The sequence below is a fragment of the Drosophila kikkawai genome, chromosome 3L, assembly GCF_030179895.1.
Source record: "Drosophila kikkawai strain 14028-0561.14 chromosome 3L, DkikHiC1v2, whole genome shotgun sequence".
In the NCBI taxonomy this organism is placed as follows: domain Eukaryota; kingdom Metazoa; phylum Arthropoda; class Insecta; order Diptera; family Drosophilidae; genus Drosophila; species Drosophila kikkawai.
The window spans coordinates 19,004,608-19,029,584 of record NC_091730.1 but is presented as its reverse complement, the minus strand read 5'-3'; the positions used below and the strand labels follow the sequence as shown (position 1 = coordinate 19,029,584).

Here is a 24,977-nt window from a genome sequence, read left to right as displayed (position 1 = left end):
AACTTTAGGGAAGAGTAACGTATACAAGATCATGTTCCTGCATAGCCTTAATCGTAGCTGATTGCTAATTAAACTAAAATGCAAAAACGTTGTTACTAATGCATGCAAATTCTAAAAACTATGTTTTATTTGTTTAAATGAAGCATTACCGATTGCAATTTACATGCTACGAATTTTCACGAAATTTTACTCAGTACGAAATTCCGTTCATTATTCATTTACTTACCATAAAAATAGGGTTTAAAAATATCATTAGAGATGCAGTTTATTCTATTTAACAATGTAATTCCTTCCCAAAAACTTCATTAAAGCAAAGCTCAGTGTATAGAGCTACCTGGAGGCCCTCTTCTACTGCCACTGCTTGGATTGCCTCGTCGTAATTGCGATTGTTTTTGTTCGAATGGCGGGGCATTGGCTGCAGAAAGGCGACCGCTGCAGTTGCCAGAGCAGCTCAGGCAACCACCCGCGTCCACAACAACAACAACAACGGTCTATAGCCAGAGCTTGAGTTCACCTCTTCACCTGGTTGTGGGAGTACCCCCACCGCCACCTCCAGTGGCCTGCATTGATATCACCCATTGTGCCGCCGGCACGGCTGTTATTATGCAAATGGCATTCACAGGTAATTACCACGCTGCTCCGTTATAATTGCGCTCGAAGCCCAGCTAGGAATAATCGCGATTGCAGTTCGCAGCTCCCATCCATCTGAGCTGCCATCTTTTTGCGGCCGAAAAAGAAAACGGAGGAAAAACGTTGGAAAATCGAAGCCGCCAACAAGATGTTGTTGCCACTAATTGCAGTAGCTGCTCAGTTGCAGTTGCAGCTCCCTTTTGCAAATGCAAAAATCCAACTTTGTTATTTCGAAACTTTGTTTAAATCGCAGACACAAATTGCCACAATACTTTGACGGTGAGTACTATGGTTTCTTAAAGATACAAAGTTACTTGCTTGAGCCCTTCCCATGAAACGTTGTGTTTTTCCTTTTATCTATTACAATTTAGGCACTTTTAAGTTTAACTTTTGGTTTGCTTTTGAAATTATTATCATATGTTTAATCAGTTTATAGTAAAAGCAACTTTAATATCGATTGTTTAACCCTAGTTTGCTCATTAAAGCTTTGTCTTGTTATTGATATAGCCATTAATAAAGCTTACAAGTGATTTATATGAATTATATGTGTTAAGTTGTAAAGCAACTATTTACATTAGCGTTAATTTATGTTTCAAAAGTCATTTGAATAATTGTAAAAAGGAGGACAGGTGTTGACTTTAAATTTGTTGACTTTGAATCCTAAAAAGATAGCCTATATTAAAATAGTAGTCATTTTATTAAAAGAACTCTTTTCACCTCCATTGAATTCAAATAATTTGGTAATATTGTACAGATTGTGGCACTGGCAACCCCTGAAGATGTTTATCTGGAGGCTGGAAACTGAGCGGCGACTGACCAGTTATGGTTACCTGTTACCTGGACAGCGGCACCTTATCCTTTTTGGAAGCGTCGACAATGGGACACTTTCGGGCCGCCGCTGCTGACACCTTTCCGGCTGCATGGGAATGGGAATGAGAACCAATATTGAGGCCAAAAAAGGCATCTGCAGCGGCGGAGGAGCAGGCAGCCAGGCAGGCAGGCAAATTAGAATAACTTAAATACACGGCGGCACGCATTAAGCGGCTGCAGGCGATACCATCTCGCTTCGGCTGCGACTCCTCTCGATTTCTGTTCAGTTTTGAGCTCGCTGGCGAATCCTTTTCGCCCGCTATCAAAAAGTAATAAATCTGCCGCTGATCCATCGTAAATCTTTGCGTTCCCTTCATGATTTACCCACATAAATCAAAATTATCGAGCGAGCCGCAGACTCCGCTTTAAGCCAGGTTCGCCTCGTTCTTAACACGATTGTTGTTGGCCAAAAAGAGAAGGCGTCAGAACTGGGCCTGTTAACTGCTCGAAAGTGTTAAATGCATTTCCCAATCTGCAAACTCTCGGGGATCATCTCTCCATTAGCCAATCCCCGGGCTAATTATGGCAAACATTTTCGGTTATTGCATTTAGTGCTCCAATTATCGCCTGTAAGGAGGGATGAGCAGCACTTCCAGATGTCGGATCATGGCTCACGGATCACCCAGGCTGCAAACCCATCACGCACCTTTTTGTTAAGTCTGGGAGTATGGTTTTTTGGGAAAATTCGTCACATGCAAAGTGAAATTAGAGCTGGGCTAATTTCATTTAATTTTCGAGCCACTCAGGCGAAGAAGAAGCGACCGCTACAATTACAGCATATTTTCCCCAATTAATAATTAATAATTTGTTTGGGTCACGAAACGCTCTCCTCGGGGCAACAGTTTGTACACAGAAGAGTCCGCGGTTATTTCTTTTTTCGGTTTTGTTTTTTGGGTAAAAGAAGCCAGAAGGAAAGGCGACCTGACCCGCCTCCGCCTGTAGACTTGGCAATCCGCCTGACTGAGACGGTTAATTGCTGTCACAAAAGTCGGAGGTCGCTATTGTAGGTGCCTGCAGGTGAAAATCTTTTGTGGCAAAGACCTAGACAAAGACAAAGACAAAGCCAGAGACTGCCCCGATGATAGACACGCAAAGCCAGTCAGAGGTGCAGAACACATTTTGTGTGCGAGCTCCGCTTCCTTCCTGTCTTGAACTCGGTGACCCTTCACATGAACCTCTAAGACCTGCCCTTTTCCCATCTTCCGTCTTACATTTTCCACGAGAAGAGCAGTTGGCTGATGGCTTTCCTTTTTGGCCAGATTTCACTGAACCGTCAGCTGTTGGAAAGCGGGGGAAAAACATCAGATTGCCTCCTAAAATATTTTATATAATTTAATAAGAATATTTTAAAACAATTATTTGTAGATATCTAAATACTTTATTTTAGTCTAGTGATATCCTGAAGTGTTGTTTTGTTTTTTGAAAGGGAATCTCTTTCTTTCTTCCCCTTAAAGTTCGCTCTAATTCAGTCTCAATTTGTGCGCTGTGCAAACCCATAAATTAATTGATGCCCTGGCCTGGCTAGCTGAGTGATAACCATCGCAGCCTCTCCTCGATTTCCCCGTCCCAGTTCCACACCCTTTTTCCCAGATCCTGTTTGCACATTCCCTGTGCGTTTAGGCTTCGGGGGAAAACTCTTCGCAGATTCAGCGGCCAATAGAGACATCACCATCGGCGTTAACCCATCCCATTGCCAGCCCCTGTCCCTGTTCCACTTGAATTATGTGTGTCTCGGGCTGTGAATGAAGCGATGTGCGACCAGGATTGGCTAATGTACGGGCTGTGTCCGCTCCGTGGCTGCCACTGCCCACTCAGTGCGCCCCGGTTCCTTTGCTCCTCTGCTCCTTCGCTCCTCCGCTCGTATCATCAAAATTGTCGTTGGCTCGCAGTTAAATTAAGTCATAAATTCAGTATTTATCTGCTGAATGTAGTTTGTTGTCCGGTCATCACTTCAGCGTCAGCCTTTGTCGCCGCTGCCCAAGCCGAGCCGGTCGTCACGAGAACAGTGGGTGGGAATGGAGGTTGTTCATATTAAAATTTGGAAACTGATCTCTAAATTATAGAGAAATATCTGAAAGAAATTATGTACTAGCTGGGTAAGATGAAAGGTTATTTATTTAGTACTTTTTACTCTTTTTCTATGAAATTTTGTTAAGAAAGAAAAGACAACCTTACTAAATTTAATTTAAACCAATGACTTCTCAAAATAAATAATAAAGAATTGCATTTGAAAGTGACTATATTATAAGGTATACCTTAAAATTTGAACAAACTTATTAAGACGCTTAAGGAAGAGTTTCTTAAGAGAGTTCCTTAAATAATAATAATACAAATAAAATATATTTTTAACCACTTAATCCCTTCACCCATCCACTGTCTCTGTGCCCGTGAAAGCCGCTTTTATCCAGGTTGCTGTTGCTGCTTTTATGGCAGCCAGATAGCTCGCATGTGTCACCGATCCTCCTGCTCTCAGCATCGGATCCTCGATAGCCCCGCTCCTCGATGCCAGATTCCAGGTTCCCGAGCTCCCATCCCCACTATCCCCTAAGCTCCTTGTTGGTTCCGGGGCACTGGCTTAGCCCCACTTAACCGGACTCTTCGGGGCGGTGCGAGTAATTGGATTGAGTTGGCTTTTCTCCTCATTCGCACTGCCAAAATATGGGTTTTTTGGATTTTTATTATTCTCCTCCAGCCTGGCCCCTGGGAACGAAATTCACTCTCACTGACGGCCAACTTTCTGGCTCGTCCCGACTCGAATTTGGATTCAGATTTATTGGTGCACATCAATTAGCTGCCATCTCGAATATCGCCGCCGGCATCGTGGCACAAATCATTGATAGTGCGGAATCAATGCGGCAGGAATAAATATATCCGTGGCACCAATTAGTCACTCTTTGTCACCCGGGAAATCGCAGGTCCTCGGGCTCTGGCTGTTTACTATTTCGGCCTGGCCATTTATTGAAACATAACGCATTTTCGGGCATTTTTTAATGTCAGCCTAGGGATCTCTTGGATCACCTGCAAAAGCCTGGGAGTCGCACGGTTGCAGGTAACCGAGTGGCCATTGTCAGTGACGTGGTGTGCTGTCGAGATACTGAGACAGATTCCCGATGACACTAAGTGCTCCGAATCTCTGGTGTCCCAATCCCCCGCTCACGTGCTCGGGGCATCATCATTTTTTACGCCGCCGCGCTCCTGCGGCAGCGTGAAATATTTTGACAAATCGCAGCCACTTAATCAGGAATCATCATCGAAAAGGGATCGATGTTTTGTATTGAGGCATCAGCGCGCATAAAGGACATGCCTGCCGGCGAGGCAGTTGTGTTTGTGTGTGACACTGTGCCGCTGCTTGGCAGTGTGTGGGTTGAACAAGGGATTTCCGCCGAAGCCGATAAAAGGCTATGAAAGACAGACCGCTGGGTGACTTGCACAGGGGGAAAAAATTAGCCAAGAGATGTGAGAACTCATAGAGAAAAATAAGATTTTAACTTTTATTTTTTTACATTTTTCATTGTAATAAATTCTCACTTTTTAAGTAATTTGATGGCAATTTTATTTAGTGACCAACAGTAAAGAGATTTCTGGTATCTTATTGTTTTAAAATTATTTTAAAATATTTTTATAGGAAGTGTAATGATTGATAAGAGCTAAAATATATTATATTTTCAACTGTTTTCTTATAAAAGTTAAATTTCCAACTGTTTCCTTAAAATAATTTATAATAATGTTAAATTTAATATTATTAAAATTATTCTTTAACGAATATGCTCAATAGATTACTGAAAAATGTTAATAACTTATATTTCTGTATAAAACTTTTAGCTCTTCTTTACCTAAGAATTATTATAAGAATTAATTGGTCACTATTTTTCTCTCAGTGCTTAAGTTGGAAGCTTCAGTGCCCGTGTCGCACTTGTCACTTTATTTTTCCGAAGCTAAAAATTATGACTATGAGACGCTCCTTCTCACACACTCACACACGTTTCTGGTGGTAATGAGTGTTCATTTGTGTTAACACGTGATTAGACCCCGAATCAATCTTAATAATGAGCGACGTGACACTGGCACATGGGTTTAGCGTTAACCTGCTGTTAGCTAACCGCCGTTAAATCGCTAACTGATTGAAGTCCCGCGACCCTGACTGCCTCATATGAAATACCTGAAGGAACCCTAACTGAACCCTAGCCTGAACCCAAATCCGAAATCCCCTCTCCTTACGATCAGCCATACAAATTGCCAAACATTTATCAATAACGCAAGACGTGACCAATTAACAGTTTCTCGAGTCAATAAAATGAATCGTTAAGTGTGTGCTTGGCCTGGCCAACAGACAGATCGTTCTCAGACACAAACACGATGGAACACATGTGATCTCGTGGTCAGATTCCATTCATCCTTCGATAATGATAGCAAAATAAATATATAAACTGTAAAGGAAACAGTCACATGAACAGGTGATGGAAGAGTATTCAAAGTGACTATTGTTGTAAGATAATAATTGAGAGCTGTATAAGGAGTATATATTCTATGGACACTGGGAAAAATAAGGTTTTCATCTTGTAAAATCTCCAACTGTACAACTACAACTTTTAATAAGTTATATATAATATTAAAAATAATATAATACCTTGTTATACATCCGCCTTTGTAATAATAAATCGACACTCACGCACATTTGAATACTTATGATTTATATTTACTTGTACAACTCAGGGGCGCTCCAATTCAATGAGTTCGATTCGAATCGTATCCACATCCAGATGCTGCGAGATGTGGCCGTAATTAAAGTTTATCAGGAAACAAATGCTAAAATCACGCAACTCCCAGTGAGCTAAATGCGGCGGCAGCTGAAGGAGCACGAACCTGCGAAAGGTCGATGTCGGTGCGATGCGATGCGATTGCTTCATCCGACAGGCAGGTGATGAGCCGTCATGCGACGGCATTAGAGCATCAATGAGAACCCCAAGGATAGAAGAGGGGAGCTGGAAGGGGAACCTGAATTGGGGTGATCTGTAGAGCTGGGGATCGAAGCGCACACGCGATTGATTAAAAAACCACCGCGGAGAGTTCGGCATCGGGAAGTGTGGGCTAATTTTCATAGACAGCGCACGCTGGACACGCGCATGATGCGTATCTGGGATCGATCGCTCCTCTGGAACATCTAGAGCGCCTGTCTCGGGGACTCCGACTCCTGCTCCCCAGCCTTGTCGTGCGTCAAAAGCTGAAACTCACCTGTCTGCTCCTCACCGCATTTCCGCCGGCTACTATCCCAAAAAAAAAACTACATCAAAAAAACCTCAAATGTTGCGTCATTATCGAGAACATTTTTGTGTCGAAATTTATTCCATATTCACCGCACATTGCTCTAATTTTTTCCGCTGCTTATCGTCCTTTTTGTTTTAATCACTAGGATCCTGGAGCCGGTAGCCGGGACTGGGAACCCTTTCACCTTGCCCTCCTCTTGTGTTTTGATGAATTGATGATGGGGTCTGGTCTCTGGGCTCTGCCCTGTGAACCCTTTTTGCTGCCGCTTGGTTTTTCTTAATTTGGAATTTATTTAAATCCACAAAGGTCCCGGGCCAGAAGACAGGCAACATCCAACATATCGTCAGTCACAACGTAAGCGAGGGCAGGGGGTTCGTCGCCCCCGTTTTGGCAGGTGCAGTTCCAAGTTCCACTTGGGTCTTGACTTGACCCTTCTTCGGCTGCTTCTGCTGCTGCATCGCTAATGCATAAATAACACGTTGCGGAGACGGAGCCCCTTGCTTATGACGCTGCTCCTGCCATTACAGCGGCCACTCACCGAAAATTTTAAAAGGCGTTTAGCTTGTTACCTTTTAATAATACCATTTAATTCCCCGTTGTGCGGCGTAGGCGCGCGGAACCATCAATCAGGTTCCTCCGCCGCGCCATGAAGATAGCGCCGCAACGAACACCGGACATCGGACACCGGAGCACTGCCTCAGCTCTGGTCTGCTCTTAACCGGCAATTCATAATTTATTTGCGTTTTTGTTGATCATGTTGGCTTCATTTTTTGTATGTTAGTTACCCTGGGACAGCTGTAGATCGTAGATGGAGAGTTGGGTTTGAGTGGTAAAAGTCCCGCATCCTGAAGATGATAGTCTTGGTTTCAGTCCTTCAACTGTGTCATAGAAAGATAATCTTGAAAATTCATAAAGTGTTTATTTAAGATTTTGAAAAATACTTTTGTTATTTAAATATATTCTGATGATTTAAAGAGTACGTCCTTTTATGTGTTTTGTATTTTAAAAAAATCATTAAACTAATAAAGAAAATAACTTTTATAATTATATTACACTATTTCCTTGATTTAAAATACTTAAATCAGCTTATTCATAGTTCTTAAAGAATTATATGTTAATTCAAGAAGCACAAAATGTTGTTTAACCCCTACAAACCAGCAGTTTTATTTACTTCTAATTGTTGTAATCACAAAGCCAGACCCTGGAGGCAGGCAGATTGAACATTACGCATTAATGGCCTCCTAACTCGAAAAAGGGGGTGGCTAACATAACTCTGGAATACTTTCAGCCCTTTTGTTGGCTATTGGCAACCCGCATGCCAGTGGACATGGCAGTGGCAACATGAACATGGCCGACTAGAGACGGACGACGCACGCTAATGGGCGGCACCCGAATTCGCTCCTTACCCGGCCAGAGCCACCTCCTCCCCCTGCGTCGTAATCCTCAACCCCCAGAGGGTGAGTGGGTGCTACTAAGTGGCTACTGGCCGGGCGGCCAGTCATCCAACCATCCATCTATACAGCCATCCATATATCCAGTGGGGGTGTTTGGCAGTCCGCTGTTTTGACGTGGTTGGCAGGCCAGCTGGCCAGGCTAATTTACGAATAAATTATGTGTCGCGCTGCTCTGCGGGAGTGGGAGTGGGAGTGGGTCTGGGTTAGCAACTGGAACTGGATCTGAGGCTGGGAGGGAGGCCAGAAGGCAAGGAGCCAGGCCGCCATTAAAAATCGCCAATCACCGGTAGTCAATGCAGGCCATTTGAGTCCGCAATCGGTGTTGCGGTGAAAGGCGGCGGCGGGTAAGCATTGTTTCACTGAAAACAAAAATTAATAATAGAAATCATTATAAGAAATGTTTAAATAATCCTTAAATTAAGTAATTTCCTTGGTTTCGCAAATAAATTCAACAGGTAAATTTGTAAAGAATTCATGACAAAATAGTTTTTTAGAGTGTTTAAACCGAAATTGAATAATGCCGGGCAGTGTCAGGGTTCGAGAGCTTGCAGGAAACCGGAGACGTAAATTGTAGGGTAGCGCCAGGATCACGATTGCCAGGAGAGGAGCGGAAGGGACAGAGCTGGAGCGCCAATTGGATCTCTGAGAGTCTGGAAATGGGCAGCTTTTGGCGCTTATGAAGTTGTGGATATTTTGCCGGTTTAATTTTGCGAGCTGACTGCAATTACAAGCCGTAAATTTGTCATGGCGCGATAAATGGGGATATATCTGGAGGAGCCGGCCAGACAGCCTGGGCAGCCTAATGCATGTAATCTGCCACTCAACACCCTGCCAGGATACTGGGACTTGGACTGGAATGAACTGGCGTTCGAAATTGCGGCAATGCCGGCTCAAGTTCGCGTTCGCATCCCGAGCTTGTTAACCAATTTGGCACGCCTGCGCAATGGTGGATCCCATTTTATGGGCCATAATCAGCAACAAACTAAATAGGAGTCCCGGAGTAATCGCCGCTGGCCAATTCATGCTCACATTTTGGCCTGGTTAATTAAATACGGATTTCGCTTTAATGGCCGATAAAACTTGATGAGGAACTTTAATGGTGCCACGGTCACGGCACAGCGAGGCGATCTCCGTTCTCCGATCTCTGATCTCCAAGCCGCCAAGGATCGCTAAATCACCGTTAAAGCGATATCGCACTATGACGGCCAACAATGCCAGAGATCCGCTTTTTACGAGCCAATTGCCAGCACAATCCCAGTGCCAAATACCACTTGCAGTGCCACATCCATGGGCATTGCCATTCCAGCGATTCAAAGATGGGAAGACTCAGTTGCAGTCCTGAATCCCGGCTTACTTTGTTGCTGAGGCGCACAAAATTAACTGCTGATGAATGTTGGCGGTGGTAGAGGCACTGAGAAGAAATCTAGACATTTCTAGTTCCAGAAAGCTATGTTACCAATAATAAAAATACAGGAAAGTTAATAATTTAATAAAAGTATACTTGAAATGATTATAAAAGGTAAATCATTCGTATATTTATTTTTGAAAGATATAAAACATGGTTATCAGTTATAATCCATTGATTTACTTACAAATGATGACCTTTTTCTAATAGTTCCTAACATAAAAAAATTATTTATTTAAACTAGTACCATAAACAAATAAATAAAGGAAATGGCTGTCAAAAAAAATCTTAAATATAAAAATATAATAAAATATTAAGAGTTAGTTCACGTGTTTTCGGAATCTATGATAGATATATTATAATTAGAATTTCCTTATTCTAAGACTTCTAATTAAGCACCTTATAATATTATTTTTGAAAGCAACATAAATATTCTATAAATTAAAACACTTTTGCATGCACTCTATTTAAATTCTTAAATAGGATTTATAACTGATTTCCTTTTACCATAAGCTTTTTGCATTTTAGAGGCATCGGTCGACCCCCAGGGAACCCCTAGACATCGCACCCTTACCAACCAATGTGGAGGAGCTCTGGTTCAAAGTCACCGAGTCACTGACAAAAATGTTGTAAGCCTTTCGAGTGGCCCGGACTGTTGTGCGATTTTTAATGCCGCCGCCCGTGGTCGATGTTTGCAATTTCTGTGTTCCTCTGCCGGCTTACAAGTCGCCTCATTCGTCCGCCGGACGAGGCATAAAATTAAAATGTTGCTCTGTCCGCCATCCGGGTATGTGTGTTCCAAGTCCAAGTCCGCGTTCGCGAATGCGTCCGCGTCCGCGTCCAAGTCTTTGGCTCATTAAAAACGCCATAAATGCAATAAAACGTAGAGCAAACATCGATTAAACAATATTTATGGGGCTTCACTTGCACATTGTTCGCTGGCTCTGCGCCCGGGCTTGCCAGCGGCTTCTACTTGGACACGGCCGCGATTCCGCGCGACAGCCACCTCCTCCAGGCAGCACCTGGTCACCTGGCCAAATCCGCCCCAAGTTGGCTGTTTTTGTTCTCGGCATTTATGCCTGCGCCTCCCCATTCGCCGTCCCCCATTCGGCAGCCCCAGTTGTCGCCATATGTCAAATATTCATGGGAAGACTATATCCGATTAACGCATAGAGAAGGACTTTGGGTTAGACTGAGTATTTATTAAAAAGCTTAGGCTTAAAGAGGGATTTCTAAACTTAAAATTGAGCTCTCCCAGCATATACCTATTAAAAATATATAATCTTCCAACTACTCTATAATTTACTAAAATTACCCATCACTTTACTTGCAGATGTGTCAACTGACAGCTTCATTTAGAACATCTTGTGTGTGAAAGATTATGGAAATTATACGAATATTAAATAAACATTTTGGGAACATATTAATTTCGGGGTTGCAAAACGAAGATCGAGCAAAAATATGGCCCGGATCTTGTGGTCAAAGAGGTTAGTTGTGGAAAATTGGGTGCGATGCGAGGGCAGATGTTTTTGGTAACCTCCAAGCACCTCCTGTGCTCCAAGTGTTGAGACAATGGCAGTGCACGGCGCTCAATGAATAACAATTACAGCTATTAATCTTTGCCCAAACTGCTGGGCTGGTTCTGCAGTGTGGTTAGACATAACGTCCTGCTCGGTTTTTTATATATTTTTTACTTGCCTTTTTGCCTGGCAATTTGCGGCCCATTTATTTATTTGTTAAGTGGCCGTAAAAGCGGTCACGGCAACGGCAAAAGGCAAAAGGTAACAGCAACAGCAACGGCAACGGCAGTGGCAGTGGCAACTGCAATGGCCTTTTCTTTTTATTAATTTATACATTTTGTATAAGTAATAATTGTGCGGAAAACGGAAACAATGGAGGTTGTGTAATGCGGCCACTCCGGAGGTGGCAACTGGGAACCGAGGGCAGCGGGGGGGAAAGGGGCGGAACGCCATCTGGCGATGGCCAAGTCAGTCAGTCAGTCAGCCAGTCAGGCAGCCTGTGGCTCATGGAAAGGAGTGAAAATTGCTCGTAATTACCCAGTCACACACACGCATGTGTGCGGTGTGTGTATAGTCGCTGCTGCCGCCGACTGGTCGAATGCAAATGGTAAATATATGGTCATTATCTGGTCCAAATTCGAGCCGCCTTCCTAGGCGAAAAATGCACTCGAAAGCGCGACTCGAGGTTCCAAGTAAAGCCCTCTACCTCGACGTCGCTTCGTGTGCACAGGAAGCACTCGCGATGGCGATCAGCGCACTTACCAACGCTGCTTACGGCCATAACCATCCGGAGTTGGCTTCCAAGGAGGAACTGCCTCTACCTCTGCCACTGCCACTGCCTCTGCCTCTGCCTTTGCCACTGCCACTGCAGTAGCCATGCCATTATAATCATGCGCCAGACAGACAGACAGACACGTAGGTTCAGCTTTATCTTTATTTATTGTGCTATTTGGCAGGCAAAAGGATGGCTGCGAGCAAGGGAAAATAGCCACTAAAATAATTATATTCAAACAATAATAATTCGAGTCGTCACTAAGGCCGCGCGCACACTACGAGCTGAAAGCGGAGCTGACGGCTGAGAGCTTATCCGCGGAAAGCTTATCAGCGATCGGAGCTTTTTGCAGCCGCGCACACTGCGAGCTGAAGCTGATGTTGATTTGTAATTGTTTTTCAAGCAATACGTTTAAAAAAAAACATATTTTAATTCTTGAATATTTTTAAAATATCGTTGTTAATGCGATGACATATTTATTTAGATCATCATGACATTTAAATTTTCGAAATCGGACCACCCAGTTCTCCAGAATATGGTTGACAAAGTACGTTTTTTTAGTGTACTTTGGCACCCTGTATCTCGGAAAGTTGACAATATTTTTATTTTAATAAATATTAAAAAAATTCTTCATACTTTTCTATATAACTGGACAGAAATTTAAATTTCTGTTACTTAAGCGCTAATTAGGGCAATTTTTTAAAGAATAGTCTAAAAAATCAGCTCGCGTCAGCTGCTAACAAAATCAAACATGTTTGGTTGATCAAACAGAGCGGAGCGGAGCTGACCTTATCAGCTTTCAGCTCCGCTCTCAGTGTGCGCGCTCTCATACAAGTAGTGTGTTTGTTTCAGAGAGCTGATAAGCCGTCAGCCGTCAGCTCCGCTTTCAGCTCGTAGTGTGCGCGCGGCCTTAGATGAATAACTAGTAATTAAGTTTGTCATTTAGAGAAATCGGGGGGAATACATAAACAAAATGAATTTCTGATAGAAACACGCTTTTATAGGGATTGCTATTTACGTAAAAATTATAGTAATTGAGTCTAGAATCAATAAAAGATAGATTCCCAAAATATAAATATTTTATATAATATTCTTCTAAAAGAAAATGCTTTTAAAAATTGTCTACTACTTTATTATTTAATTACTTTAGATTTTCAATTAAAAATATGTTTGAAGGTTTTAAGAAGATATGCATTTGAAACCTCAAGGATATCATTCTAAGAGATATTTATTTAATTTTTTCTGAACTATTCTTAACCATTTCTACCTGCAAACCCAATAATAATGAGAACTCTTACAAAATTAATCTTCAATTGACAAAGGTTGTCCCATTATTTTGATGGCATCTGTAAGTAATATTTGTTATTATAATAACCACTTTGCATCCGTAATGACTCCTCCGTAATAAGTGCCGGGGATAATGCCAGAAGGAGGTGTAACCCATGACCGAAAGGGTAAACCAACATCTGACCGAGTTCCGGAGTCCCAACGTCCACCCCATCCCTATAGCCACTGCTGGCCAAGCGTATAATTGAGGCTATGGGAGGACCCAGTCGAAATGGAGTCCGGGAGCAACCACAAGTCACTTTTCCGACCGCAGAACAAAACCATTTCGACTGTCTCTCTCTATATATAGTCGTATATTCGAATTCGATTACTGGCAGTGCGGCAACTTACTCGTAAACGTAACAATAATTTGCATTTCGAATTCAATAATTTGCATTCGGGAAATCCAAACTGCATAAAATATTCATGGTTCTGCCCCAAAGTTTCCCCGGGTCTAGACTGGGTTTAAGTTTGGGTGGAGACCTGGGGGAACGATGACCCAGTCGCGTTTTGGGCAAAGACAGACACCGAACAAATAATACAAATTAAATGGTATAGTGGAGAAGTCGTGGCCTCAAATTGCGGGTTACTTCTCCGGAGGGACACACTCAAGTGGCCTCAAGAACGGGTTGACTGACTCCACGGCACGATCATTAAATGCCAAGTCTGTCCCAAGTTACCCTAATAGGTGGTGACTCAGAACCCATCCCGAAAAATATCGAGTTCACTGGGACAGTGGTACATTTTCCCATGGATATCAGCATTACGGCGATGTCACAGATTGCGACATCGCTGATCCGCTCAGCTGAGCAATTTCACAATTTCCCAATATTTATTTGGAGTGCTTCCAGGTAAAATCCGGCAGAGCCAGGCCCAGGCAACTGACAAACATGATTCGCATATCGCCAGACAGAGATTTCCAGCTCGATTTTGATTCTGATTTTGATTTTGTTTTCGATTCCACCTAATCCAATTAGGCTAGCCTCCTCCGATGGGCGCTTCGCTGGGCAAAGCCCTAATAATTCCCAAATTATGGGAAAGCTTTTGTCCAAAGGGTCGCCGCCGCTGCCCAAGATACCAAACAACGAATAACAAATAACATATTTAATAAGCGTCCCCTCATCATTCAGCCGGCAGTCCGCTCGTATATCAGTCGCATGAAGACATCAGCGACTAAGTCTCTTGGGGTCAGCTGGGTCAGCTGCCACTAACTGGTTCAGTGGATCGGCAGATAAAGCCACGACAACTGCCAGGTCACTTGAGGAATTGCAGCACAGTACGCATTTAATTGAATTAAATTCCAATTCCATTTCCAATTCCCCCCCAACTATCGCTTTGATCAGTCAATCCAATTATTTGCAAAATTTTGTCACATAAATAACTAGGTGGGCACTTCCTTTCGCGGCCGCCACATATCACCTGTCGTAGGTAGGATCTGCGGTGGTTCTGGCTCTCTGGGTAGCTGGAAGACTGGGTAGCTGGGTCTCTGGCGGTGGTCACTCGGCCCCCGACGATTGGTGACCGCGGAAGTTGCGCCGGCGCGACGATTACCACAAAAACTCTGAGCCAAGCTCACCCGCTGCGAAGGGGTGAATTCTTAAGATGAACTGTGAAAAAATATTGAAAGTTACTGATAAATAAAGAAATTAATTATTTAAAATGCAGACAAATTAGTTAAATAACTTCTTATATAAGTTTCAATTTTACTAACTTAACCAAATATAAATTAAAAAGAGCAAGTAAACCACAAATTTCAAATTAATAAGTATTTTTTAAATATATTAAAGTTTAGTAACCTCTTGAATAATCAGCAAAGAATGTTGCTGCTAAAAGATCCAATGACTTTATCTCGAAAATCATATTTTTCTTAGTATAACCAATCTCCTTAACCTTCTCCAAATTTCTCCCAGTGTAATTTTCCCCTTCATAACCCAACAAGGCATATCTTTCCGGACAGGGGTGACGAAAGAAAGGCTCAGAGAGTCCTGCGTGTCGGCGGCAGTGCTACCGTGCTCAGCAGCATTCGTGGGCCAGATCGGTTGAATGTTTTGTGCCGAGGTGTTAATTGAATTCGTTTTGCATAAGTGAGGAGGAAGTAGGAGACGGAACAGGGGCCGAAGGACCACCTGCACACCGCAGGACAGCATAAACAGGCCACTATATGTGTGTGTGTGTGTGCATTGTGTGTTAATTGTGGCAACACACAATGACGATGACAACAGCCGCAAAACAAAGCGGCCAACCAATTGTCAACATGACAGGCAGGGAAATATCGCAGGTTGGCAGTAGATGTTGCCATTTAGTTTTAGCCTGTTCCATGATCTTTATCAGTCGGCCGAATATTTGCATATTCCCCTGGCTACTCCTCTCTCGTTGCCTTGGTGCATCATCATCATCTGCATTGTTGTCGTCGCCGGCTTTATTATGTCATTGCATCATGCCGTGTTTATCGCCATCCGTCATGCACATTGTGTAGAAATTAGCACATAACCCAAATGTGTAAAATAGCAGCAGTGTCTAAATTAATTGCCAGCAATTAGTGGCACCTCCCCTTACCCTTACCCTTACCCTTACCCTACCCTCTCCCTCTTCACCTTTTCTACAATTACTGTACCTGGCACTACATAATCAGTATTGGCGCCTTCGCCTTTGATAGAGCCGCTAATAGAGAGATCTCTTTGGATCGGCTGGGGGGATGGGGGGCAACGCTCACAGGTGTCAGCCTGTCTGACAGCAGAATGCCCTTTAATGTCGCCAAGTGGCCAGGTGACCCATGCAAATGTCACGTTCTCGCCGTGTGTCGCGCATTGTGTCAGCGTGCAAATAAAACATAAAACGCACCGTCCCGCCGATAAATCATCGGGATGGGTTCGGGGCATTGGATCTGCCAAGTGAAGATTGCGAAAGGAAGCTCTCTTCTAAAGCAAAAGATTCCCCATCGCAGATCCAAGACCTCAGATCCCCGATTTCAAATCCAAAACAAAGTTGCAGCTGTCGCCGGAAGATCACACTCCGCACCGTTAGGCTCTAGATGTGTGACTTCCCCCCGCCAAGGCTGATCGCATAAATTAGCAGTCTAATTGCAAACGAAACACTGGAAGAAATAAATGAAGTTGTGTTTATATTAAAAATGTATTTTTAAGTTCCTGTACAACTTAACATTAATTTATGGCTTAGTTAGGATCGATTTCCAATGCAATCATTCGATCTAATAACAAACAGCAAAGGTATACAAACTCTAACCTCTCGAAGTTAGCTTGCTTTCTTTGCTACGAAAATTTAAAACAAACCTAGTATTTTCCCCCAGTGCTTCGATGATCGCCAATCCAGTGAAATCTCGCCCGAATCACGAAGCGCAGGCGACCACGAGCATTCAACATTTGTATGCAAATTGCTCCGGTCTTCGGGGCGAGCTCTCCGTTCTCCGTTCTTCGATCTTCGACCAGCTCTTCCACCACCTCCGCCATCGCTTAGGTGGTGCAATCATAATCGCCGTCATATAGTTACGCTATATAGGCGCTATCGTTATCACCTGGCTCCACCCTCCCTCTCCAGTGGCAGTGGGCACGCTGCAGAAATAAATTTGCATATAAATTGCAGCAGCCTCTGAATCCTCGCCGTGGCTTCGCTTCCATTTAAATCGATGCGCACCGCAAGCAATTTTGGAATTTATGTAAGCATTTCGTTCGCGGGTTTAATTGACAGACGCGCTCTTGGTCCTGGTCTTGGAGTCCAGCGTAATCCAATTAGCCCAGCAGACATTCGGTACAAGGAAAAGCACTTGTCGCCGGTCTGAGTTCCAGTTTCAGTTTCAGGTTCAGTTCGGGGCGAGAGATCGTCTCTTCCCCGGCTGCTGGGCGAAAATCTCAGTCCCGGAGTGGCGAAGCATTTGCTAATGAAGATGTCTTCGAATGGCCCGGGGCCAATCCCATTCGGGTTAACACCGCTGTTTCACTTGAGAAGGAGGATCAGTAAAGGAGCAGCAAGCGAGGTAATGGTAATAAAAAATCTATAAATTACGGGGACATAAATAAGGGGACTTCACACAGTTTTAAAAAGGAGAAAACAAGTGCTCATCCTGTCAATACCAATGAAAGGTAACTAAACTTTACTTTGAACTGTTTATTTGTAATTTAAAATATATATTAATAATCATAACTTATAAGCTGCCTCAAATATTATTTACTGAACTAATTTTAAACTTTTTAAAGAGTAATTTAATTTAATTGTTATGAAATTAAGAAATTAATTTAAATTCCCATTTTGAATCCAAAGATCCCATATTTTATACGTAGTTTACTCAACATTCGGCTTATTAGGGTTAACTGACCCAAAAATCAATGCCAGCCGCTTGTTCGTCTCATTTGTGGCTATTTTCCAATTCAATTTAATTCACTTTGTTCGGTGAGCATTATCAGCAGATAGCAGATAAATTGGGATCACTTCACGCTCCTAATGGGGACTCTATAGAGTGGCTTAGAGCTCCATAAAGGTCCGACAGAAGCAGGAGGAGTAGCCGCAGGTGATGGGATCAAGACCAACTGTCAAGGGAATCACCGGGAATGGGAATTGGGAATGGGCATTAAAATGGGGGAAAGGGATGAGCACAAACAACATCATCGCATGGTCACAATCTAAGCCCGGCCAAGAACCAAGACCGAGTTGGCCAAGGTGTCGACAAGCAAGCTGGGCTAAGATGAGAGAGCGAGCGGGGGCTTCGGCTGCCGTTGCCCAAAGAGATATCACAATAAATTAGGAAACGAAATCTTTACTAAATAAAGACATAAATTACACTCTGAATCGCTCTATGGGCATGGAGACCGACACCGAACCCGATGCGGCACTCCAGACTGGAGACTCGAGATTCGAGACTCTCGACACTCTCGACTCGATGCCCCATCTCCTCCCGATTCCGATCCCGATCCCAGCCGATCCGATCCGAAATCGACTTCAAATAAAAAGCAGCCATCTATGTTGAATGAAAATAAAATGTTGGCGCACAAAAGCCAGCGATGAGCCACAATGGTGACAACAACACAGGCAACACAAGCGGCACGACAACGACAACCACAACGACAACAAGGCAGTTGGTTTACCACTGAGAAAAATATATATGTATACACCAGGTTTGGATGGAAAAATAGTTTTTAACAAAAAATAGGGGGAACATATATTCTGTAAGCAGGTAAACAGTTTAATTTATATTTCATTGAGTATTATAATTACTATATTATATTATTATAATTAACTCTCCGGTTAATGCTGATCAATAATAAGCCAAATAAAACTATTGAAAATGAGTAGATCATCCATGTCCATATTATAACTAAATATAATAAAAATGTCTAAAGACCCTAGAACCTTTAATTAAATTTCTTAATACAACGAATCCCCGTTTTCTCGCCGTGTTCCACCGAAAGAAGGCTTATAAAAAGCGAGAGAAATACAAATAATCAAACGAAATGTATTTTATTGGGTGATAAGAATCAATGAAGCCACTGAAATCCTATAGAGACATATTGTTTGCATTATGGAGCCTACATAGTGGCAGCTAGCTAGTGGCTGGGTCGCATCTTCGCGTTTAAGTGGACATTCCCGAGATCCCGGGATCTCGAAGCTGGTGAAGAGCCCACTTATCAGCCGGGTCGGTGTCGCTGGCTCAATTAGTGGGCGATGTAGGCGCATTAATACGTTAATACGTTAATGCCGAGAGGGTTAATGCGGCTGACTTCGTTTATGCGTGATTCGCCGGAATGCGATCTGCCGCGGAAAGTCCCCGAATCGAGGCAGGGATCGGCTCGGATCCGATCGGATCGATCGATTTCTCGGCCGGCAGCAACGGGTCTTCTGTGATTTTGGGACAGGCAATAAATCTCTTGGTCGGAGAGCCGGCCAAAAGAGCCGTTTAACATTTTTGTAGTAGTCAGCGGCGGCGGCATTCGACGAGTATCTTCACTCTCCGAACAATAGGCGTAGTTTAGAGATCGTTTGATGGCCAGGACAGGGACTGGAACTGGAACTGGCACTGAAACTGGGACTGCGACTGCATCTTAATCAGGTGCAGCAGCGTCATAAGTCTCGGTTAATTGTGGCATCTTCTCCGTTTCTTAGGGGTCCCCATTAGAGCAGCAAGATTTATGCACGGACTAAGTGGTCCGACTCGCGGCGATTATCGCCTTTAATTAGACATTGTTTGGCCGCTGAAGAGTGCGTTTTTAATGGCAAACACCGCGCCCTGCACTCTAAACAAAAAATATAATAAAATATATTTACTACTTGGGATTAAGAACATTGAGTATTTAAAATGGAGAAGACAAAATTCCAAAGATACGATACAAATACGAGCGATTTTTAATGACACAATTTTTGTAACTCAAAAATTAAATAAATAAGCTGGGAAAAAAATAATAACAACAACTTGCAGAGAGCATTTCTTGGTAATATTTAAAATATTATTAATAATATTTTATTTATTTATAATTATTTATATTAATTTTTTAATTTTGTATACTATCTTTTAGTTTTTATTAATTTAAACTAAATATTCTTATATATTGTATATATTTTTTATATTTCTGCACCTAATCTTTATTATTAATAAAGCTTAAAACATAATTTTAGAACAGATCAAAGTCCAAAAAGACACTCAGCATCGGCATTGAAAATTTAAAAAGGAATTCTTATGCTTAATTCTTGTAATAAATAAATTAAAAATATTCAAATAATTTCAATGTTTTTCTGTACTTTAACTATTAATATTTAATATAATGATAACATAATAAAAATACAAAATTAATTCTCTCCTAGAAAAACAACAAATATTCTAAGCTGCCTAAATTGCTTTATAAAACCTAACTATTGTTTTTAAAATCTTATTCTAAAAAAACCTGCTAATTCTATCTTTTTGTTTTGATCGTTTGGGTGTGGATCTTTTAACCCCTCTTAACTTTTAACCTCATGTTCTTTATTTTCGGCTTGACCGCGAAACTTTCACAACAATGCAAAAGAGGAGGCGACCCAGTCCGACCCGAAACGAAAAATCCGCAGCAACGGGAGTTGCGGAGACCAGTGATTATAGCCCACAATCAATCAATAGTTATAATTGGTCATAATTCGGTAGCCGGCCACTAATTAGATGCCTTACAATACAACCAATTTACCACGCGCCAATGCTTTTTGGCCAGTCAGGCAGCCAGGAGAAAACCCGCACAGCAATTTAACAAAATATGGAAGCAGATTTATCATATGCAAATTATCCAAGCAGAACAAAGGCCCCAGCTGCGTTGAATACGAGTTCGAGCACGAACAAGAATCGGAATTAGAGTCCAAAACTCAGAGGGTACACAGACTCAAAATCGAAGAGAATCGGTGGAGAGATTTCAAAGATCTGAAATAAAGACTTCAAAGGCCGTTGGACACAAGAGGCCCACAATTACCAGTGGGGACATACTAGAACAACTTCTGGCGATCCGGGGGCTGCCGTTCGTTGGCTCGTTCCTCAATCCCCGGCATTGTTCCTAATTAATCCACGGGGAATGCATAAAGCCTCCTCGCTTTCGGCCACTATCAACACCTCATTACTCTTTTGATCACACTCCTCGTTAATGAAGATGTCAGCAGCGGCAGCTGCCGCCGCAGCCAAATAAAATAAAAACAACCAAGACGGAGACGAAGTCGTAGTCCAAGTCGAAGACGTTTCGATTCAAAATTCAAATCAATGTTCAGAATTCCACTTTTGTTGTTGCCCCGGCCGGGGACTTGAGAGGCTAACTTGCGAGGCGACAAAGATTAAATATACCAACTCTATTCCCAAAACCCCTGAACAGTGGTTTCAAGTTGGTGAGTTTTGGGAAATAAAATAAAATATTGAGGTGTTTCAAAAAAGCAAAAATTACAGTAAAAATTAGTTTTTTTATTTATTTAATATTAAAAACCATTTTGGTTTCAATATGTTATCAAAAATTGTATAGCAGTTATGACACTGATTTTAAGCTTTATGTAAGTGTTAGCATGATAACCATAATAATAATTTAATTAATACTAATTTAATTTTTTAACTCAATAGAACCAAAAATAGAAATAAAAGTTTTGCTAGTGCCGTTATTACTTTAATACAAATTTTGCTATAGTGTCATAAACACGTTAATACATTTTTGTTACAGTGTCATATTTGTATGAACAAAAATTTCAATAAAGTTGTTAACAAATGCTAGCGTAAAATTATTTAATAAATTCAATATTTAACCCAAGCTCTACATATTTTATAATACAATTATTTCCAATTAAAACCCACTGTTCATCTGAGGTTTGCCAGTAAAGTTTTTTTTTTTAGATTTTATACAGAAGGTTGAGTTTTGGGGATCCGAAATGAGTCTCGGAGAGATGCCCGTTGGAGGAGCGCATTCGAAACCGAAACCTGTATCTGCATAAAGTTATAAACAAAGAAAACAAATTTGTCTTATCGCCCAATTCCAAATGAGATGACAACGAGACAAAATCACTTCGTCCCCGCCCCTGGAATCCGTTCCCCATAGCCGTAACCCTTCCGTAACCCCTCTGATCTATGGCAGCGCGTTAAAAGCTCGAGCTCATTTAAGGAGCGGACAAACACAAATGCACATTTTTTAATCGCTCGGCTCATTAACAGAGAGACAGAGAGCGGAACCCAGGGGAATACCTGGGGCCGGGTCATCCGAATCGCCATTGTGACCATTTAAGTTTGGACATAAATCAGTCGAATGGTCGGCAAGACTCTCTCACGTATTTCAATATCATTCGAACATGTTTCACAGACAGACATACCTAGGGATATATAGAAGACCGATAAGCAATTTGTTGCTTAAATGAGTTTAAAGAGCGAAACTTAGTTCTGGGCCAAGAATTCGTATAAATCCTTACCAGCAACGAACATAAATAAAACATTTATAATAGAAAAGGGGATATACATTTTGTATATCATTGGAGCCAGTTTTGATTACAATTCTAATTTAAAAAAATTTTTAGCTCCTTTTAAAATTAAGTTGTAGTAATTTATAGTATCTACACACAAAACAAAACTGAAAATAAATTAAACATATAATATTTGTCTTTTTCTAAGCTCTTAAATTTTAATTTTAGTTATAAATTTAATTGAATCATTAAAAAATAAAATACTTTCTCTACCTATTTTAATTTTTTAAGGCCTTAAGCTCCTTGCAAACGTTAATCTAGGCTTCAGTTTAATCAATATAAAAGAGATTTTTGCCACAACGCCTGACCTATAATGTATCTTATATATTTAAATTATAAATTTTCTATAGAATTTCCCATTTTCCTAATATACAATTCAAAATAAATTGAATATTTGTAATTACCTTTAAAACACCTTGACGTACTGTAAATAGCAGGTGTAAATCCCCGGCTACTTCAAAGCCAAGTCATTTCAAATTATCGGTAGCCGGCAGACATCTGTTTATTTCTATTTACTATTTTTCGAAAATGTTGTTGTACTTATTTAGCAACAATTTCCGAGACTCTAAAAATGTATACTATAATTGCAGATCCCTTAAACCATGGGTCCGCGCGACTTAATTGCTTTTGCGTGTTTGATTGCCGGGGGACGAGAGGGTTAGGGAGGAGGTGCCCAGGGAGTCTGTGCCTCGCGCATTTGACGTATTTGTTTTTGCAAGCCGTAAACATAATGGCGGAATAACGACACCCATTCACAATCTGGGAATGATATTCGGCCTGGGTCTGGTTCGCTCACATTTGCATCAACAAGGGGCTAGGAGACGGGGCTAGGGAGGCGAAAGGGCCTCAGACAACATTGTTGTCATATTAGTAAACGTAACTAACTTTAGTTATTGCTGGTGTTGCGACTTCGCACGTTTATGGTCCATTTAGAAGTATGCAATGGCAATGTTGCGCCGGCTCGCCAACAGATTTATCACCGGCTCCTTACCCAAGGAGTCTCACATCGGCAGCAGAGTGCACAGTGAATAAAATGTGGAACCGAGAACAGTATTTAATTAGTTTGTTACATATTAAGTAAGTTAAATAAAATAGAAAACTATAAACAAAACAGAAAAAACCTTAAATTTAAATCAATACTTTTGTCTTGATTCTGGCAAACCCATTAGTTGTCACGCTAAAATTCTAAGCTTTAAAATATATTAATTTAAGTACAATAAACTTATCATTACTGAAATGGTTTTAATTATATTAAACTTATCAATAAATGTTAATTTAAAATGCAGTTTCTTCCTTTTTTTAACAAGTTACTTGTTATACCTTTCTAAAAATTTAATACTAGGAAAACAGTTATAAATATAAAAAGCTAAAGAACAGGTATGATTTTAATATAAATTTAAATTTAAGAAAGATGGAGACAATGGGTATATATTTCTTTAAAATTATTTTTATATCTCTTAGTTAATAAAGGGAACTTTGAAATCTTCCAAGAAATGCAATTTTAAGGGATTTTAAGTAGTAGGGACTATATTAACCTATTTTCCAAGGCTTTTATTATTTATTTCTATCCTTAAAAAAACATTAAAAATACTTCAAAAACCCTTAACCCTAAAAAATCCCCTTCCTTCTAATTTTCCTAGACTCCCCTCTTTTTTTTACAGTGCACAGATGGATCAGGATAGATGGAGCCTTGGTAAAGTTCATCGATTTCCGCCAACCGAAACCATAAAAACTGCTCAGAGCCAACGGCGGGCCACAAAACATTTGGCAACAATGTTGCCCGGACAATCTCTCTCCAGGACACGACGGGACTCATCAAGTGGCCAACTGATCAGCTCGGATGAGATGCTGTGTAGGCTGGAGATCGTAAAAATGTTTGACTGCGATTATATGGCGCTCATGTGAGCGCCACTTTAGACCCAGGTCCATCAAGTTCAACAGGCCTTTCCTCCTGCCAATCTTTGCCAAAAAAAAATAAGAAGACGCTCGATGGAATCAAAACTGAAACCTAAACGAAACCACTGAATACCCGTGAACCCAAACCAAAAAATAAAAATAAGCACAAACTCGTATACATATATATTTTGTACCCCTCGGACTGTATAAATATCGTATAATGTATAATTTATGGGCGCGAGGTGAAAATATTTTTCAATAGAAGGTGATTTAAATTTATTAAAGGAATGCTCACGAGCAGCTCCGCACTAAATTAGAATAAGTCGAGATCGGGAATGGGAATGGGAATGGGTATGGGGATGTGTTGGGGATGGGGATGGGGGCAGCCATTTGCTCATAAAAAGCCAAGCAAATTGAATTTGTTCGGGGCACCGTCACCCGATCTTCACACTCCCGATCCCGAATACCAACCTGGAGTTGTAAGTATCGACACGAAAGAGCTCCACGCTGCTCCTCTTATCAGATGCGAAGGTCCAACTCATTTAAATCCCGGCCTCGCAGGCCAGGCAGAGAGCCTCTCATCCACCTGGTTCCAACCTAAAAAAGTCAACGATCCGATCCGATCCGATTCGATCCCATCCAAAGCCTGCGATTTGAGCGCGCTCGGCTCGCCTTTTGTTAACACCATAATTTACATTGATTTATGTGCTTAGTTTGGCTCGGCATTTTTAATCGGTCAGTTGGATACCTTTGCCCATGCTTATGCCTTTACCTTTACCATTCCACATTATACCGTCATCTCCTCCTCCCGTTCGGCGCGGCTTCATTTGGTTATAATTAAAATGTCGATGTTATCTACCAGATTTGGACATATTGGCCATTACGTTCGA

At 41.6% G+C, this 24,977-nt stretch overlaps 1 long non-coding RNA gene across 2 annotated transcripts; it reads left to right on the top strand.

The window, feature by feature from the left end:
• The first annotated feature begins 233 nt into the window (after positions 1-233).
• On the top strand, positions 234-23,867 carry LOC138928364 (uncharacterized). 2 transcript variants are annotated; one of them, XR_011444892.1, is made up of 3 exons: positions 234-622; positions 688-909; positions 23,853-23,867. It is a non-coding gene; the product is annotated as an uncharacterized lncRNA (long non-coding RNA). The 2 variants fall into 2 exon arrangements; XR_011444891.1 differs by lacking the exon at positions 23,853-23,867 and adding an exon at positions 1,385-8,306.
• The last annotated feature ends 1,110 nt before the right edge of the window (positions 23,868-24,977 follow it).